This window comes from Eriocheir sinensis, unplaced genomic scaffold, assembly GCF_024679095.1.
Source record: "Eriocheir sinensis breed Jianghai 21 unplaced genomic scaffold, ASM2467909v1 Scaffold25, whole genome shotgun sequence".
NCBI classification, from domain to species: Eukaryota; Metazoa; Arthropoda; class Malacostraca; order Decapoda; family Varunidae; genus Eriocheir; species Eriocheir sinensis.
The window spans coordinates 682,612-700,252 of NW_026111554.1; the positions used below are offsets into that span (position 1 = coordinate 682,612).

A 17,641-nucleotide genomic window follows, 5' to 3' on the forward strand; every position below is an offset into this window, starting at 1 on the left:
AGGAACATCACAGCTAAGTTGTAATATGTAGTAGCGTTTGGCCAAAAGTTGTATTATTATAACTAGCTGTGTGGGTGAGCGTTATTATTATTACGACGTGGAGGTGAGTTACGCCTCGGTGATCTGCTTTTCTACCCTTAAGTTTCAGTTGTATAAATTACCTAAAGTATATTGTACGCTACTGAGCGTGTGAAACCGATCCCAGAGAGGCGGTTTTCAATATACCTTTATAAGTCAACATAATAACATTATTTATAACAATCATTTACATTACTTTATAACATAAATTTAATAGTTTCTAATATAATTTCAATAGCAGTAATAAGTTTATATCACAGTTTCAATAGTATTGGGTTATTGCAACTACACTCAACCCTCGATTTGCCGGACTAAAAGGGGGGAAGGCTTGTCCGGGAATGGCAAATGTCCGGCAATGGAAAATGTCCGGGGGTCTACCCCCTTGCCGGACTTTACCCTATATATGTCCGGGAAACACAACCCACCCCCGGACTACACCTCGCATAGCTGTCCTATACTGTCCTGTAATATAATATATTACCTTCTACAACATGCACAGGTTTAGCTGTACGCTTGGTTACTTTCTTTGGTGGGTTTTTGGGTGGCATCGTTGTGAAGAAGAGGTGTATCCACGACAAGCACGTAAGCACAACACTCATGTGACGCGGCAGACTTGTGTACAGTCCAGTACTAGACGTGTATGTCCGCCTGCGCTGCCATCTAGTGCCCGATTTGCGAACTTTGTCTGGCGCGGTAGTTTGAAATCGACTTGTCCCGGACTTTTTTTTTTTTTTTTTACCCCACGGACTCTTGTCCGGCAAATCCAAAATCCGGCAAATGGAGGTCCGGCAAATCGAGGGTTGAGTGTACTTGTTGCCAAGATAATTTCAACAAGTGATTAATTGCCACTTGTTGGATAAATAATTATCCATACGTCTTAATATAACTTTTAGTAAATTGGTTTATAACCTTCAATAAGATGTAAGGAATTAATATAACTTCTTTAAATTAGGTTGTTAGTAGCTGTTTGATGAATGACCTTGAGTTCCATTATTTAGCCTGGAGGCCAGGTACGTGATCACTCGTTGGCTAGTAGTACGTTAACCATCAATACCTCTCATCGGGCCTTAGCCTGATTTCATCTGAAAACCGGTTAAGTCCAGGTGAGATTGTAAAATGAAAGTGTTGGTTTACGGGCACAGTTACGTTAGAGAACTTGAACAAAAGTGCGATTGGCCTGATCATTAACCGTAAATGACCAAGAACTAGATGTGCTCTTTACATTTAGGTATTTTCCTGGAAAGAACTACCAATTCCTGGTAGAAAGGCCTCAGGAATTTGAGATATTGGAAGAGTTGAACCCGGATTACATGATTATCATTCTGGGAGGTAATTCAATAGTTGATACTTGGTCCAACTGGTAGGTCAATGCTATTGCAAATGAATTTTATGAGAAACTCAATGAGAGCCTACCTGACACTGTTACAATAGCAGTGCAAATAGAACCTCGCTATTATGAAGAGGACAATCCATTTGGAGCCCCCACAGCAGACGATTTTAACCGGCGCCAAATTATAAATAATTTTGTGAACAAACAACTCAAAAGGCGGGCTGGTTGACCATATGGCATTGTTGGGACCGGCATCAATGTACGGCCCAGACTCCTTCAGAGATGGGGTGCACCTGAATGATGAGGCTCTCCAAGAATATCAGGGTAACTTAATTAACACTCTGGTTTGTGCCATGGAAAATTGAGTGTTTTCATTTGAAAGCACCTCAATTCTAGTGATCCCTGGGCATCCTTTTAATTCTGTGGTCTACTGGAATTCAATTATAATAACAAGTATTTTATTTTTTAGTAATACTTTAGAATCATAACTGTTTGGTTTGATTTCTAGTTTTATAGCAATTAAGATTTTAAGTTAAGCAAGCAAGATGACTGACCTTGATCCTAAGCAAATCACCGAGGCAGAGGAAGAAATTAAATCATTAAGAAAGTTAAGAGCTACATAAAAGGAAAATTACCTCAAACTAAAAACATTAAATAAACAACGTGAAGATAATATACTGGATGCTTCTCTTTATAAATCCCAGTTGAAGGGTATTCAAGAAGAGAGAGACAGTATTAAGAAGTATGATGAAAGAATTACCCTAATTATGTGTAAGCTTGATCAGGAGAGTACAGCCCCTGAATCGTTTGAACAGGAACTTGAAGAACAAGTCAATTATGACTCGCAGATAGATGTTCAGTTAAATGAATATAAAGATTTGCTTCTAGGAGAAGGACAGCCTTCAGATAAGTCCTTAGCCGAACTGGCAGTCCTAATGAGATTCAGTGAGACTAAACCACCACCTCTTGAATGTGGAACGTTCACTGGCCAGGAGAAGGACAAGTTTGCTTTTAACACTTTTATAAATCAGTTTAACACAGTCATTGGCAATAAGAAAAGTTTGTCTAACGCCAGTAAGTTAGCGTGCCTTAGTGGGCTACCTCAGAGATTATGCCCTGACTGTGGTCAAACATCTGTCAATAACAGATGATAATTATGAGGAAGCCGTGAAATTGCTAAAAAGGAATTTCTAAATAAGTCTTTATCATTGATGAGACTATTAAAAACATCATGAATGCCACTCCAAGTTATAGTAATGACCCTGACTTCATTTCAGTTAAAAGGTACCTCAATGAAGTAAGAGCTTATGTTTATGAATTAAAGGCACAAGGATTAGATTTTCTGGAACCCAGAGTGCAGGTTTAACCATGATTAGCCACGTAGTGTTTCAGAAACTGCCCAATCAGATTAAGAGTGAATTTATTCATTTATTAGGAAAGACCTACCCTAATTTAAATGAGATATTTGACAAAAGTCAAGAAGTATTAGCAGTGTTAACTTAAAACGTCTTCCTTGTATGGAAGCTCGTTCAGGACTGAATGTGAGCTGTGTCACGAGTGGGTGTTGGCGAACGACTGCTCGGGAGAACCTGCCTCGCGCTCCTTCGTCTCAGAATAGGACTCGCCTGAGCGCGGATGAGCTATCCCGAACTAGTAATTATGATAGCAGTCGCTGGGTTATTCACACCCAATCGTTAAACAAGCTCGTTAAATACGTACTTAAATTCTAACATCGTCAGTGCGTCGCGAACTGGTACATATATGCGCCAACCCATGCCTGGTACATTGGTGCACCAATATGCGGCAGAGGGAAAAAATATTAGTGGTCCGCGATTTGGTATATATTTGTACCGTGGATTTTTACACTATACTACAGGCTATCCTCTCATAATGATACATAACTCCTCTCTCTGCAAAAGTCCAACGGACACTGGCGTGGTGGGCGCCGTGAAAGTTCCGCGGAGCAGGCAAGAGCGCTGAGTTGCCAAACGCGATTAATGTGTTAACAGACCTTAAAACTATCAAGCTTGCAGCTTTGGTCGCTGGATATTGTCCATTTACGTGTAGTTCTGTCTTAGTATTGTTTTGAATATCGCTTCAGATTTATTTAGGTTAGTTCAAAAGACATATTTATCAATGAATATATTATTGCATTAGTTTATTATCAGTACACGCACTATTTGCCTGACCCGGTGGCCTGTGGCTTGCCTTCGGTGCACCCACCACCGCCCTGATCCCTCCCACCAACTTCAGTTTCCCCGTCCTAGGGCTCAATGCATTCAGGCTAAAAATCGGGCAAACAGAGTACTAGGTTTCATCTCAAGGAGCGTGAGCAATAGGAGCGCTGAAGTCGTCATCAAACTTTACTTAGCACTAGTTAGACCTCATCTTCATTATGCAGTTCAGTTCTGGTCCCCCTATTATAGAATGGATATCAAGATGTTAGAATCTGTACAGAGGAGGATGACAAAGATGATTCAGGGGGTGAGAAACTTGCCTTATGAAGAAAGGCTGAAGCAGTTAAATCTACACTCTCTTGAAAGGCGAAGGTTGCGAGGAGAATTGATCGAAGTTTATAAATGGATGAAGGGATTTAATAAAGGGGATGTCAATAAAATTTTGAGAGTGAAAGAGCCAGGTAGGACGTGGCCATGGTTTAAGTTAGACAAATTCAGATTCAACAAAGACATAGGCAAGAATTGGTTCACCAATAGAATGGTGGACGAATGGAACAGGCTTGGGAGCCATGTTGTGGGTGCCAATACCATAGATACATTCAAGAAGAGGTTAGATAAAGCCATGGATGGTGAGGTAAGGTGGGGTTGAGTGTACAGGAGCTGCCTTGTATAGGCCAACCGGCCTCTTGCAGACTCCTTACGTTCTTATGTTCTTATGTTCTTTTTATTTATTTTTTTTTTTTCAGCACATGACTTTGTGTCCCAATGTCCACCACTGGTGTTAGTGTTGAAGTGAGGCATCGAGACAGTTGCTGTGGTCAGTACTTGTTCCGTCCCTGCTGCCGCTGACTTCAGGACTCCTTGGTGCATCCCTCGCCTTGCCTGCTCAATTGGTCACTGAGTGTGGCTTTGAAGCAACCTCGCCGCCTTCTCCAGCATCTCTGAGGTTCCTCAAGGCCAGCCAACTCCTCACATCCAGAGTAGTGTTGCAGTGGAGGCTGCAAGGCGGGACAGCAGCTGGAGTGGCTGGGATCAGCAGGAGCAGACTGCTACTGGTGTGAGGTTCAGGAGTGATAAAAAACACCACCAACACAACCACCAACAACAACAACAACTGCTGGCCTCTTCATCCACAAAGGGGGAAGTTTGAATTTCAGAAGTGTGAGAAGATCTGAGAATGAGAGCAAGTTTACTGACCAAAGCCAAGAGTGTGAGAAAAGACATGCAGGGAAGGATGACCTCAACAAATACACCCACACACTCTGGTGTAAGACCTCATGAAAGTCGGGAGTGTGGCAAAAGGTTTAGTAATAGGAGTAACCCCAAACATCACACCCTTACACACACTGGTGCAAGAAACCATGAGTGTGAAGTTTGTGGGAAATGTTTCAATCATAAGGGTCACCTCAACACACACACCCTTACACACACTGGTGCAAGAAACCATGAGTGTGAAGTTTGTGGGAAATGTTTCAATCAGAAGGGTCACCTCAAGAAACACACTCTTACACACACTGGTGAAAGAAATTATAAGTGTGAAGTTTGTGGAAAATGTTTCAGTCAGAAGGGTAACCTCAAATTACACACTCTTACACACACTGGTGAAAGAAAGCATGAGTGTGAAGTTTGTGGGAAATGTTTCAGTCAGAAGGGTACCCTCAAATTACACCTTGTTACACACACTGATGCAAGAAGTCATGAGTGTGAAGTTTGTGGGAAAAGGTTCAAACTGAAGAGTATATTGGACATGCACGTCTTCAGACACTCTGGTCATAAAGGGTTCAAGTGCGATGTTTGTGGGAAACGTTTCATGACTAAGGGTGAGATTGTCAGGCACATGAAGGTCCACTTCTCCTGAGGTGCTGTGCTGATTCAGTTCTGCTGTGTGTGTGAGTGCAAGTGTTTGTTGTGGTGGTGTTACAGGGCTGTGTGTAGCACAGAGAACAGAAAATATTCATCTGTTGGAACAAATGGTGACTGTGACGGCATGATCTGTTATTCACTTTCCACCCCAGGCTTCATGTGGTTGGTGGGTCCTGTGAAAGGTCTGATCTTTTTGGTGACTGTGCTGGGCTGGCTGTTGTGGCCTGGGCTTATTGGTCAAGTGTGTGTGTGTTAATAGTAATAATATAGTGTATTTGGTCTTACCAGCCGCTAAGCTAAAAATGTACACATTATAAACACATTGTAAAGAACAGTAGGTAGGGGTTCAGGGATCTAACACATCAGTGGGAGGTTGTAATGATATTGGTGGGAGTGTTTAGTGCAGTGTGGTGGTGCCTTTGAGTGGGATGAAATCCTCTTCCAGATGGTGGCAAGGTGTTAGTCCCAGGTCATCCTTAGGTCAGACGCTGATGGCGGGATTCAGGCAGAGCAGTGGGAGTTAACTCAGGCCACAGACTGAACACTTGTGCCATACCCCGGGCTGGTGGGACAAGAGAGGGGGGTGGCTGGGGACAAGGGCACAGCCTTGGTGGGGTGGTGTACATTGTGCTCCACTCGAGTGACAAGGCTCCAACACAGCAGTCACCAAAGCAGAGCAGGCCTTTCCCGGCAGCAGGGTGTGCAGGATGACGGCACTGTAGGCAAACCACACCAAACTGGCAGTTGGGAGGGGTAACTGAGGTCTTATGGTGTTGTCACTTTCCTGTTTCCAACCTTGTGATGTCTCATCTCAACAAGCAAGTCAAATACCACGGCAGCCTTTTGGGGGGGTGGGGTGGGGGGCACAACAGCAGTGGCACCACTTCCTTTGAGGGATGAGAGAAATAACGGAAACGGGAGAAAGGAATAAGGGTGAAGTTTGGTAATGCAAAGGCGAGTTATCAATTCTCTCCGTACACTCCCGTCTTCTCATTCTTCCCTCCCCTACTTCTCTTGGGTGTTCTACCACCCTGCTCCCCCTCCCCCCCATCCCCTCTCTTCCCCCAATCAGAATTATAACAGGTTGCATTTACATGTGTCTTGTATGCCCTCAAATCTCAGTGTACCACTTGGGAATTTATGTAAAGATAAAAAAGCATTCCGAGAGATGAGTTTTATTATCACAAGAAAATAGCGTGTGTTCCTTAATTTCACTCTGGCAGCCAGTGAGTCCTCAATGTTGCAGGAAACATGTCACCGGGAACAAATGTAAAACACTCATTTTACGTGCACAGATTTGGCGGTACTGATATATCAATGTGAATATATGCAGCAACATACTGTAAATTTGAGTTAGTTACCCATCATTCCAATCCATGGCATTCATCACACAGCACACGGAGTGCTTTGGACACAGGCCTACCGCAGTGAATGCAGTAAGTCCTGGTCTGGCTGGCTCCTTTTGCTCAGGAGAGGCAAGTCCTGGGGGCCGGCCTGGCAAGGGAGAGGCAGGTGGGAGCACGGGTGCCTGATGGGGGGAAGCAAGGTGTGACATTCATGTAGGTGTGAAAGAGGGGTAACGATATGACTGAGCACATGCTACTTGAGTGATGTATGTATATAAGAGAGAAAAGGGCACCTTGCACAGCTTCTGTAGTTTAATATTCTTCCTTAGTTGTACAATTCACTCTTGACTCTTCACTGACCACTAGCTTACTATGACTGGGACTAACTCCTCTCGCCCTCTTCTCCTGTATATACCGAACAGTACAGTCTAGAACGTTACAGTATATATTAGATTATACAAGAACATGTAGCAAAAATATGTGCGAGTTGGCAACACTTCCCGCCTGGCGCCTGGCCGCGGGGCGCGGGCGGGGCCTTGCTCCCCGCCCCTCTACTCGCTCCTCCCGGAGCCTTCCGGAGTCCCATAGACCCCGGGGGAAGCTTCCAGCACAACACTATCAAGTGTTCCCACTAACATGTGGTAAAAAACCTGCTCACACAGTCTAACATCACTCATCAACTTAATTAAGCCTTGACTACAACTACCGAGTGTTTGCGCTCCACCGTGGTTACCCCTGATAATGACACACACACCATTTGTCCTTTACCCTCTTTCCTCCTCCCGCACACAACCCCCAGGGCATGCTGGCTTGGGTCCCGACAGCAGTCAGCCAGCCTACCATCAGACACACTTACTTCGACACCTCTGTCTGGGGCGATACCTCGTATAAAAGTCCTTAAATATAATATTATAGCATAATATATATGCGTAGATCTTTTTGACAATATGTATGAAGAGTATTTATTTTTCATCATTCATTATGCATTATATGATTATTATTTGCTATCTTTCATCAGTGGTGGGTGGTATAGCCACAAAGACCATAGTTCATGAAGTGTAATTTTCTACACACACACACACACACACACACAGCTATTTACTAGAATAATTAGTGTATTTTGGACAAAGAAACAATGATATAAAGGTGCAGTTCAGTTGTATTTGTCTAGAAAATTATATACAAGAAATCTTTGCTGGCATGTACAGTAGATATATGGCACGCATTGTGCATTATAGAAAATGCATGAACACAGACACACGAGCAAAAGAAATATGAGAAAGAAATATTGGTGTCATAATTATACACAAAGTAAAGAAAGACAATAGGGCAGTAATGCAATGGAATAATCTCAAGAATACAGGAATAAGAATAATAAAGAAAATTACACATATAACAAATAGACAAGTACAGTCACTTAGAAAAGTTGCATAATACCAGGCCATATAAATTGGTTTATACCTTTCATACACAAGGACATAACTTAAAGAAGAAGAGTAAAGCAAACATGTATGACAAGCAGAACTTATAGATTATCTGAAGTACACAGTGCAGCAGGCGGTGCTCATTGGTCTCCTCGACGGTCCTGCACCAGGGGCCGTGACTCCTTGGGCAGTGAGGGTCGGGGGCCAGGCGCAGGCGGTGGAGGTGAGCGCTGAGTCGTGTGTGGCCCAGGCGGAGGCGTGTCAGGTACTCCACGTGTCAAAGATAAACGAACACTCTTGCTCCTGCTGTACAGCTGACCCGTTGGAGAGCTTCGCATCGGCACACCCTGTAAAAATAAAAACAAACAAGCAGTATCCATTACAAATCTTCCAATTCCCTATTTCTTGCACACCACATCTTTTCCAGAAAACTCTTCATGGCTTCTATAATTCTATCATTTGCTTCAGCACTCAGTCCCAGCAGCAGCAGCATCCACTCCCTCTCCGTTCTTGCAATCCTCCCATTCACATCCCAGCCCATCTCACTCAGTGCCACCCTCATCATCTCCGTCCTTTCTCTCCGGTACCTCCCACACACCAGTATCACATGCACGACAGTTTCATCCACACCCCTGTCACACATCTGACACACTTTGCTGCGGGACTCAGACCACCTGTAGTTTCTTGCATTCACATTCATACACTGCGCTCGAGCTTGGAAGAGAAGATCACCACCCAGGCTTCCATCATACCAGCTGACACACTGCGGGGCTTCCTTTTCCTTGTACCACTCCAAAGTAGTCTTTCGCTCCATCGCATGCTTCCACCTCCTCAGACCGTCACCTTTCACTGCACTGTCTATCTCTCTCTTCCACTTTCTCACATCCCATTCTAGACCCTCACTATTCCTGTCAGTCACCTTCCATTCAAAGAAACGCCTCCCTTCCTCTCTGCTCACCCACCTGACTCGCATACCACTGTCACCAACCATTCTCATCCAGTTCTTAATCCATTTGCTCTCATGCACACTCCACAAGTGAACCTTCCGTGCCAGTCTCGCGTCATCCATTCGTTCCAATCTGACTTTGTATCCACCCCATATCACCCCTCAAAGCTTCCACCACTGCATACCTTGGTGCATTCAAAGCTAACCTACCGATCCTATTTTGGCCTACTTCCAATTTATCCATTTCCAACTCACTCCATGTAATCACCTCCATCCCATACATCACACTCGGCACTGCTACACTCTTCCACACCTCTCTCAGCACATCATACTTACATGCTCTCATTCTTGCCGCACTTCCCAGACGGCCCACCCATTGATTGACTAGGCTAATCTTCTCATTCTTTGTCCTTTCACACCCGCTCGGACTCATCCATACACCCAGGTACTTGTATGCATCTGTTTGCCCTAGCTCTGTGTCTCCTAGCCTCCAGGTCCTATTTATCTCATCTTCTGCCCCATTGACAACCATTATCTGACTTTTCTCACTACTATATTTTACTCCAAAATCTCTCCCATACTCATTCACCACATCTAATAGTTCCTGCAGTTCCTCCGCTGACTCACTCATGACTACCACATCATCTGCATACAGAAGCACACTTACCCTGTCTTCTCCCACTTTACTCCTGCATTCTTTCTCCTCATCCTGGCTGCCAACTCCTCAGTGTACAGACTGAAGAGAGTTGGAGACAGGATGCAGCCCTGCCTAACACCTCTTTCACTCCTCACCCACTCTGTCTCTAATGCTCCTAACCTATACCTGGCTCTCGTATCCACATACATACTCCTAATGATTCGCACTATCTTATCACTCAAACCTACTTTCTCCAGTACCTTGCACATCACCTCCCTGTTTACTCTATCATACGCTTTCTCAATATCAAGAAACCCAAGATACAACGGACTTCCATTCCTCTTTTTCCTCTCTATTGTTATGCCGGACGTGTTACTTGGGTTCCGTGTCGCCGTCAGGAGACTCCGTGGGAGGGAGATATGGAAACACTTTGCACAGCTTCTGTAGTTTAATATTCTTCCTTAGTAGTAGGTCTTCACTAACCACTAGCTTACTATGACTGGGACTGGCCCTCTCTCGCCCTCTTCTCCTATATATATCCAGAACAGTACAGTCTAGAATGTTACAGTATATTTTAGATCATACAAGAACATGTAGCAAAAATATATGCGAGTTGGCAACACTTCCCGCCTGGCGCCTGGCCGCGCCCCGCGGGGCGCGGACGGCTCGCCTTGCTCCCCGCCCCCTTGCTCGTTTCTCCGGGAGCCTTCTAGAGGCCTATGGTCGCCGGGGGAAGCTTCCAGCACAACACTATCCCCCCCTCTAAATTGTGATCGTCCCGATCACACACTTAACTATATACAAACGTAAGAGAATTAATCAAAAACATAATAATCGTCGTATCGCTGTGGACGCCTGCGTTGTCTCTGTCTTCTGCTCGGTGCCTCCTGCACGTCTGTCTCCTGGTGCGCCTCGTCGTCGTCTGCTTCTTGGGGTGTCCCTGGAACATCTGCCGAAGCCGGGAGGTTATCTCCCTCGGCTGAAAGGTCCAGAAGGCTTATGTCGTCGTCGACCTCCTCTCGGTCCTGGTCGTCCCTTGCGTTTCCGTCGGCTGCTGGGTGTCTGTAGTTGTTCCAGGTGTAGTTTCCCGGACCGTGGTACCTCCATAGGCAGTTGACGTGGACAATTTTCGGCTTGGTCTTTTCCGTTCTCCGGATTCGGTAAGTCACGTCGGAGAGGCGTTCTAGCACAGTGTAAGGGCCTTCCCAGGGGCTCTGTAACATCGGAGACTGTCCTTTCTTCCTCTGCGGGTTGTAAAGGCAGACTTGGTCTCCTTCCTTGAAGTCAACGTGGCTTGCCCTCATATTGTAACCGCGCTTCATGGCCTCCCCGGAGAACTTCAAGGCACCTCGGACTTGATGGTGCACCTCTTCCAGCCGTTCCTCTAGTTGACGGGCAAAACTGGAGGCGTCCCTTGGAAGGCTTTCCCCAGGAGGCCTTCCTGTCAGTAGGTCCACCGGCAATCGCAGCTCACGTCCAAACATCAGCTTTGCCGGTGAATACCCCGTAGTTTCGTGGGCGGCAGACCTGTAGGCCATGAGAAGCGCAGGCAGCTTCTGATCCCATGAAGACTGATCATTGTTGCACTGCTTGGCCAACTCCTGGCCCAACGTCCAATTAAACCTCTCCACCATTCCATCTGACTGTGGGTGCAGAGGGGTGGTCCGGGTCTTCTTGATACCCAGGAGCTTGCAGCACTCAGCAAGGACTGTTGACTCAAAATTCCTTCCCTGGTCGGAATGGAGCTCGTTAGGCACACCGAAGCGACAGAAGAACTCCTCCACCAAAACCTTGGCGATGGTAGTGGCTTCCTGGTCAGGGATGGCGTAGGCTTCCGGCCACTTGGTGAAGTAATCCATTGTGACGCAGATGTACCTATTTCCGTTCGTCGTCAGAGGCAAGGGTCCTGCTATATCCACTGCCACCCGTTCCATGGGGGCTCCAACCTGGTATTGTTGCAATGGGGCACGGTGACGCTTCTTGGGGCCCTTCTTTGCACAGCACACCTCACACGCGTGACACCATTCTTCCACGTCCTTCCTCATACCAACCCAGTAGAACCTTTGGCGCAGGCGACTCAGTGTCTTTTTTACCCCAAGGTGTCCGCTGGTGATGCTGTCGTGCATTTCTTTCAAGACGCCTTCCCGGTACTTCACAGGTAGCACCGTGGACCAGTAGTGGTCAAGACCATCATGAGAGACCCAGCGTCGCTGCAACACCCCGTCGTCCATCCGAAGAGTGTCCCACTGAGTCCAGTAATTCTTGGTGGTAGGGCTTTCTCTCGAGATTACTTCCCACCCAGCAGGTCGCGTTGACGACTGACTCAGCCACTCCATAATTGGTCTCAGATCTCGGTCCTCCCGCTGCAGTTTTACCAAGTCTTCCCATGACACCTCCGCTGGGATAATCATATCCCCAGTGATGTTATATATCTAGACTTTCAAAAAGCCTTTGACAAAGTGCCACATGAAAGACTCCTCAAGAAATTTAAGTCGGCGGGATTAGGCGACGATCTGACAGCGTGGATCAAAGACTGGCTCACTGAAAGAAAACAACGAGTTGTACTCAACGGACAGGCCTCCGAGTGGCTCCCGGTCACAAGTGGAGTGCCACAGGGGTCAGTGCTGGGACCCATACTTTTCATCATATATATCAACGACCTAGAACTAGGATTAAAATCCAATCTTTCAAAATTTGCCGACGACACAAAGGTGGGTGGGAAGGCCCTCACGACGGCAGACTGCGAAATTATCCAGAGAGACCTGGACCTGATCACTCGGTGGTCGGAAAAATGGCAGATGTCCTTCAACACTACCAAATGTAAAGTAATGCATATCGGATCCAGAAACAGCAACCACATATACCACATGGGTGGCGAACCACTACATGTTGTGCAAGAGGAAAGAGACCTCGGGGTCACCATCAGCAGTGACTTGAAACAAACAAAACACTGCAAGTCCGCCTGTAAGAAAGCCAATACAATGCTTGGGTTCATATCGATGAACTTCGAATACAAGACACCGGGAGTTATGTTATCCTTGTATAATTCGCTGGTAAGGCCCCACCTGGAATACGCCGTGCAATTCTGGTCTCCTAATTACAGGAAAGACATTGAATTACTTGAGAGAGTACAGCGCCGCGCCACGAAGATGATACCATCATTGAGGACGAAACCCTATGAAGAACGACTCGAGCGACTCAACCTCTTCACGTTGGAAAAGAGACGACTGCGGGTAGACATGATACAAGTCTTTAAGTACCTGAACAAGCTCAGCAACGTTGATCACTCCAAACTCTCCACGCTACAAACTAACCTGAGAACAAGAAACAACGGAAAAACAATTCAAGCAAAGCGATGCAATACCGACATTGGCAGGAGTTATTTCTCAAATAGAGTTGTTCGCCACTGGAACAGCCTTCCTGCAGAAGTGGTTAGCGCAGAGACCATCAACTCCTTCAAGAAACGCATTGATCGCCACTTTGCTGCAACGGGTGTGAACTGAACGTTCCCAAGAGTAGGTACACAAGTGCTTTAATCCTTCCCTGCAAGCCACTCCTATGGCAAACGGATTGATTAAATGGCTGAACGCAGGCAACCTAGTAATGAGCCAACAGGCTTTCTGCTGCCTGCTAGTCCATGTTTCCATGTTTCCATGTCTGTTCCACTGTAGTGCGGCGGCACATATTCTGGACGCTTTCCCTCTGGAGGCAATGTTGACACTCAGGTAGGCAGGGGCGCCGGCTCAAGCTGTCCGCGTTACCGTGTGTTAGCCCAGATCGGTGCACAATAGTGTAGTGATGCTGCTCTAGTTTACCTATCCAGCGAGCAAGCTGGCCCTCAGGGTTTTTCAGTGACTTCAACCACCGCAATGCAGCGTGATCCGTGCGGATGGTGAAAGTTGCACCGTACAGGTAAGCATGGAAAAAGTCAAGGCTCTTGACTACTGCCAGGAGTTCTTTCCGGGTCACGCAATAGTTTTTCTCGGCTGGGGTGAGCTTCTTGCTGAAGTAGGCCACAACCCGTTCCATGTCGGCACATGCCTGGGACAGCACTCCACCAATCCCCTCATCACTGGCATCACAATCCAGTATAAAAGGCTTAGAGGGGTCTGGGTAGGTGAGTACGGGCGAGCTGATGAGGGCCTCCTTGAGTTTCTCAAAGGCAACCTGAGTTTCCGCTGTCCACTCAAACTTGCGCCCCTTCTTCGTCAGGAGGTGCAGTGGTGCAGCAATCATGAAGCCTTTCACAAACCTGCGGTAGTATGAGCACAACCCGAGGAAGCTCCGCAGCTCTTTCACGTTGGTGGGTGTTGGCCAGTCCCTTACCGCAGCCACCTTCTCAGGATCAGTGCGTACTCCAGCCTCGCTCACGATGTGTCCCAAGTATTGGACCTCCTTTTGGAAGAGGCAGCATTTCTTCGGGCTGAGCTTAAGGTGTGCAGCTCTAAGCCGGGCGAAAACCTCTGATAGCCTTTCCATCTCCTGTTCGAAGGTCTGGCCAAAGACAATCACGTCGTCGAGGTAGATGAGTGCCGTCTTCCAGTGAAGTCCCTCCAGCACCCTCTCCATCAGCCGCTCGAACGTGGCCGGCGCGTTGCACAGGCCAAAGGGCATGACCTTAAACTGCCACAGGCCTTGACCGTAGGAGAAGGCTGTTTTCTCTTTGTCCTGCTCCGCCATTTTGACTTGGTGATACCCAGACTTCATATCCAGTGTTGAAAACCACTTGGAGCCCACCAAAGCATCGAGCGTGTCGTCGATCCGTGGGAGTGGGTATGAATCCTTGATGGTGAGATCGTTGAGGGCTCGGTAGTCCACGCAGCACCTGAGGGAACCGTCCTTTTTCCTGACGAGCACTACAGCAGACGCCCACGGGCTGCTGGACCGCTCAATTAACCCCTGTTGCCGGAGATCATCCATTACCTCATCCATCTCCTTGCGACGGGCTGGTGCCATCCTTCGAGGAGCTTGCTTCACTGGGCGGTGGCTACCTGTGTCGATGTGGTGTTCTACCAGGTCCGTACACCCTAAGTCCAGGTCTCCTGTGGAAAACACATCTGCATTCCTCACGAGAAGCTCCCTGAGCTGTTCCACTTGGGGCTCCTCTAGACACTTGGAGCTCCTGTTAAACAGGTCGTGCAGGTAGTCGGGCAGCTCCTCCTGGGGCTTCGTCAGGGTTCTCCTGCAGACACAGGTTCTTGGTTCCTGGTCGATCTCTTGGCACAACCCCACCATGGTCCCTTGTTCTATTTCCTTTGGACTGAAGGAGACATTGGCCACAACGACAGGCACTTCCGCTGCAGCAGGGTCTACCAAAGTACTGCCTTCAATCACCCCGTTTTCTACCGGGCATCGACTTCCACTCTCTACCACACACAGGCTAGCCGGGGGGGCACCCGTAATTTGACAGGGTAACAGCATCTCCGACCTCGGAGGAATAATGGTGGTGCGCTTGACCGTCACTGGCAGGTCTTCCTTGTTCACAGTCGTCAGTAGCACCCTCCTGCCTCCTACAGTCAGCTGCTTAGCTCGGAAGTCCAGCTCGCACCTGTGGGAGACAAGATAATCCATACCTAGGATGCAGGGGTCATCCATGTCAGCCACGTACACAGAGAGAAACTCTTCCTTTCCTCCGAGTTCAAACTTCACGTCCACTGGGCCTCTGAGCTCTGCATAGTGTCCAGTGACTCCGCACAGTCGATGCGACGTCTTAGGAAGCCGACGATGACTCACCACGTCAGGCCGCACCAATGTGCGTTCCGAGCCTGTGTCGACGACCACAGGCCACAACACTCCGTCAACCTTGCCCTCCACTTGGCAGCTCGTTATGGTGGTTCTCCTGCACGTTGATATCTTCGGGGCATGTACAGGACAGACTGGTCGTTGCCCCCGTGAACCAGTCCTTCTTAGTTTCCCGAGTGGTGGTCCCTCGTTGGGGGCACATTTTTCCGACACTCATTCTTCCAGTGCCCCTTTTCTCCACAGGTCCAGCACTTGGGTCCTTTTCTGGGCTTCTTCTTAGCGCCACCTTCATATTCCTTCTTCCTCTTATAGCATTCGTTCTCCTTGTGCCCAACCTTCTCGCAGTACCAGCACGCTTCTTGGAACCTGTCTGTGTCGCTGACAGCGCCCTTTCGTGCCCTAAAGCCAGAAGTCGAGTCGTCCCTGAAGCTTGACAAGCTAGACCTAACAAAGGACTCAAACTCCATGGCACGTGCCAGAGCTTCCTGCATTAATGTTGGCTTAGCTTGGTTCACTTGTATCTTCAGCTGAGGGCTGTCCAGGGCATCGATGAATTGATCACGCAGCAAAACCGTCAGCAGGTCAGGGGTGGCACCTAGATATGCCTTGTGCGCCATGCTCTGAAGGTCCTGAGCGAGTTCCTGTTGCGCCTCCTGTTGCGGGTTCTGAGCCTAACCCTGAAGTGCTCGTTCTGGTGCTTGGTCCCATATCGTTGCTCCAGCGCCTGTGCCAGCCCGCTGTAGCTGCCCTTTGTCGCATTATCGAGCTGAGCAAGGACCCAAGGACCTCCAGCGCCGCCCCTTTCAGGCTAGTGGCCAGCTGTACCGCGCACTCTTGGTCATCCCATCCGTTCCGAGCTGCCAACAGCTCAAACTGAGCGCGGTAAGCCTCCCAGGAGACCTTGCCATCAAACTTCTGAGGCTTCTTTCTAACAGGCGAACCCAGCAGACTCATGGGTCTGGCGGAGCTTCTTGCGGGGATAAACTCAGGCGAAACAGGGCTCAAACTACCCCGGACTTGCGTAGGAGAAGCATCTTGGGTACAACTAGCCCCTGCAGGCACTGGCTGTCCGTTTCCAGCCAAGCAGTCTTCAAGGACCTTCACTCTGTCACTTACGTCACAAACTGCCTGTTCAGTACGGTTCACCTTTCCCTGCACTTCTAATATTTCTTTGTGTGTCGTCTCCCGTACCACTTCCATCTCTTGTTGAAGATTTGTGTGTTCTTTCTCCACTTCTATCAGGCGTTGTCCCAAGTTCGTGGTCACATCAGTCATTTCTCTTCGCACTGACTCACTTCCATCTTGTACTGCTCGTAGCTGTTGCTGTAATCCCGTGAAGCGATCTTCTAGCTGTTCTTTGAGTTCTTGGAGTGTTCCTTCTTGTTGTTGCTGTGCTCTTTCTTGTTGTTCTTTGAGTTCTTGGAGTGCTCTTTCTTGTTGTTGCTGTGCTCTTTCTTGTTGTTCTCTGAGTTCTTGGTGTGCTCTTTCTTGTTTCTCCCCCTGTAGTCTCAAAGCTTCCAAGAGCTCAGTCAACACGTCGTCCCTCTGGGCAGCTTGGGAACGAGTCTCCATGGAGAAAAAAAACAAATGGCTACACTCCTGACGCCAATGTTATGCCGGACGTGTTACTTGGGTTCCGTGTCGCCGTCAGGAGACTCCGTGGGAGGGAGATATGGAAACACTTTGCACAGCTTCTGTAGTTTAATATTCTTCCTTAGTAGTACACTTCACTTTGACTCTTCACTGACCACTAGCTTACTATGACTGGGACTGGCCCTCTCTCGCCCTCTTCTCCTATATATATCCAGAACAGTACAGTCTAGAATGTTACAGTATATTTTAGATCATACAAGAACATGTAGCAAAAAATATATGCGAGTTGGCAACACTTCCTGCCTGAGCCTGGCCGCCTGGGGCGCGGACGGCTCGCCTTGCTCCCCGCCCCCTTGCTCCTTTCTCCGGGAGCCTTCTAGAGGCCTATGGTCGCCGGGGGAAGCTTCCAGCACAACACTATCATCTCATTTACCACACACATATTGTCCTCTGCCCTCCTGTCTGTGCGAAAACCATTCTGCTCCTCACCCAGCACTCTCTCTCT

The 17,641-nt window shown here is 47.7% G+C and overlaps 1 protein-coding gene across 3 annotated transcripts in view; it reads left to right on the forward strand.

Annotated features, from left to right (window-relative positions):
- Positions 1–17,641, forward strand: part of LOC126991179 (uncharacterized) — a 135,043-nt gene that overhangs the window by 90,011 nt on the left and 27,391 nt on the right. Inside the window, exon 2 of one of the 3 annotated variants that reach the window (XM_050849950.1) lies at positions 4,332–5,818. The exons of the other annotated variants lie outside the window; for them this stretch is intronic. The gene's annotated coding sequence lies outside the window, so the exon portion shown is untranslated. Of the gene's footprint in view, positions 1–4,331; positions 5,819–17,641 lie in introns of those variants that run through there. 3 annotated transcript variants of the gene reach the window in all.